The 2,682-nt window shown below is 45.4% G+C and overlaps 1 long non-coding RNA gene across 1 annotated transcript; it reads left to right on the plus strand.

The window, feature by feature from the left end:
* Positions 1-330: 330 nt before the first annotated feature.
* Positions 331-2,221, plus strand: LOC132414319 (uncharacterized). The gene is made up of 2 exons (XR_009516922.1): positions 331-622; positions 1,892-2,221. It is a non-coding gene; the product is annotated as an uncharacterized lncRNA (long non-coding RNA).
* The last annotated feature ends 461 nt before the right edge of the window (positions 2,222-2,682 follow it).

Consider the following 2,682-nt stretch of genomic DNA (forward strand, 5'->3'; position numbering starts at 1 on the left):
AACAAAGCTCCTGGTCTTCAAGCGTCTTACATTTCTAGAGGGTTAACAATGATTAGGAGCCAGTTAGAGTGCATTTTCAGATTAAAAAACGTTATCATGGCGCCCCTTCTAGAGAGTCAAAGAAGTGACGTGCTTTGTCCAAGAACATATAAGTTGTCCCTGGAACATTCCTCTTTCCTAGGACCGACGAGAGAGGAAACCATTTTGCCATAAGTAGTTAAGCCCAGTAGTTAACCATTAAGCCTAAGTAGTTTCGCTGGTTGGAGGATTAACAGAGTCCAATACTCCACGTCCTCCACAAGTGGCTCAGGCCCAGAGGGACAGAAGACAGGCAGCCTCAAATGTGGAAATTCCTGAGAGTAGAAACAGTCTGCTCCACATCAGGCCCATGTACTTCTGGGCAGAGGAAGGGGTCCAAGAACTGGCAGCCATGGCCATCTGATTTAAGTGAGCCCAAGAAGCACCTGTGGAGTCTCTGGGCACCTTTCCTTCATCAGGAATCTCATCTTTAACAAACTCCCAGGTGACTGACATGGTTGTTCAGGGGTCTCATTTTGCGAACCATGGACTATGGGACTAAGTATTGATGCGGGTGATGAAGGTAGAAGCCCCTCAGCTCAGGGTAAGTGCCTAGCACAGTGCCTAGTGCATGGTGGGTACTCAGGAAACAGTAGTGAAAGGAAGGAAGGAGGGAAGGAAGAAAGGAAAAAAGGAAGGGAGGGAGGGGGGGAAAGATGGGGAGGATGCCTACTTGGAGGTAAATTGGGTGCTCTGCCCTGGAAGAGAATGTGTACACAGGGCTGCCCCGTGGGAAAATGACTCTGCTGGTGCACAGACCTCACAGTACTTCCGCTGTGTGGGAATGAAGAACAGAGAGGGAAACAGACAACGAGGAGGAAAGACCCGATGGGCAGCACAGCTGACTGCTGACACGTGCCATCCCCAAAGGCCTTTGAGCTGCAGCCTTCACATCTGCTGTCACCAAGCTTGATGTGACAGAGGCAGCAGCTCAGCAAATGGGTGGAGGGTCACAGGCCATCAGGGTCATCTGGCCAGTCACTGGAAATACAACTGAGGGTTTTAATGTAAAAGAAAACTTAGAAATCTGGTAGTCACAGCCTTGCAATGACAGAGTGGTTCTTTGAGCAATGCAGGGACCCAGTGTGGTGCCTTTCCATCTAGAATCCGACACAGTTTCAACTAAACTGCTTAAAATTGGTCATGGAACTTCAGAATTTCCAGCTTGTAAACAGTAATTAATGATCCTGTAACTTCCCATCCTCCATTAGGATTCCTTCATCCCCAAAAATCCTAGACCTTAAATCAAGACCTGAAAGGCCACCTATCTAGGGTTGCCAGATTAAAAATACGACACCCATTAAATGTGAATTTCAGATAAGTAACAAATAATTTTTTAGTATAACTATGTCCTGTGCACCTACTATCTGTTAATTTATGACAAAGCCAATATTTGGAATATACTTATACTAAAAAAACCCTTTATTTATGTGAAATTCAGATTTAACTAGGTGTTCTGTCTTTTATGTGGCAACTCTACTTCTGTCTAATCCTCCTGTTTTTTAATAGGTGAGGAAGTGAAGTTCAGAGGGGTAAAGCGACTTGTTCCTAAAGTGACACAGGGTTAGAATCCATTCAGGATTCCTCGCTGCCACACTGTATCCTTTTCCAAATGCCTTACTTCAGAGTTTCTTAACTTGGCTTCTTGAACCACTAGGGATGAATTTTAGAGTGTCAGTAAAATCCCTGAATTTCAGGCAAAAACGTGTGTGCGAGTGCGTGTGGATATTTCTCTGGGGAGGTCATCTCTGCTTTTTCAATTAGCTTCTCAAGAGTCAAGATTTTAATAAAATATTAAAATATACTATTTCAGGGACTTCCCTGCTGGCGCAGTGTTTAAGAATCCACCTGCCATTTCAGGGGATATGGGTTTGATCCCTGGTTGGGGAAGCCCACATGCCGCGGAGCAAATAAGCCCGCGAGCCACAACTGCTGAGCCTGCGTGCTGCAACTTCTGAAGTCTACGCGCCTAGAGCCCGTGCTCCGCAGCAAGAGAAGCCACCGCAATGAGAAGCCCTTGCAGTGCAATGAAGAGCAGCCCCCGCTTGGCGCAACTAGAGGAAGCCCATGCGCAGCAACAAAGACCCAACGAAGCCAAAAAATTTTTAAAAAATAAAAAAATAAAACATACTCTTTCACAGTACTACGTTCAGCTTTCAAAATGCAGACATCTACTACTTTGGGCTGAAATCACATTTCTGCTTCCCCTATATCCCTTCATTCCCTGGCACAGCACTGGGTCCAATCATGCTAGGAGATGAATAGATTTTGAGTGCAAGTATACAGAAAACCATCCACTACATCTTCTACATGCCATGCAGTGGAAGCCATCTTACCCTCCACACCCTACCTATATCAAAATGCAAAATTCCTCTTAACTATCCTATATTTTACTTCCTCCACTTCTTAGACTGGCAACCCAGAGTTGACAGGTCAGAACACCTTTCAGAGGATAGGTAGAAGGTCGCAGTGATGTGACCTTTGAGATTGACCACTAGAGGTCCCTTTTTATCCACAGTGATTCTGAAGTTAGACTTTGCTAGGGGTTAGAGAAGATATGTCCTTGGACCAATGGGGCAGATCTCTGCCTGTTACAGGCATAAC

This window comes from Delphinus delphis, chromosome 19 (genome assembly GCF_949987515.2).
Source record: "Delphinus delphis chromosome 19, mDelDel1.2, whole genome shotgun sequence".
Lineage (NCBI taxonomy): Eukaryota > Metazoa > Chordata > Mammalia > Artiodactyla > Delphinidae > Delphinus > Delphinus delphis.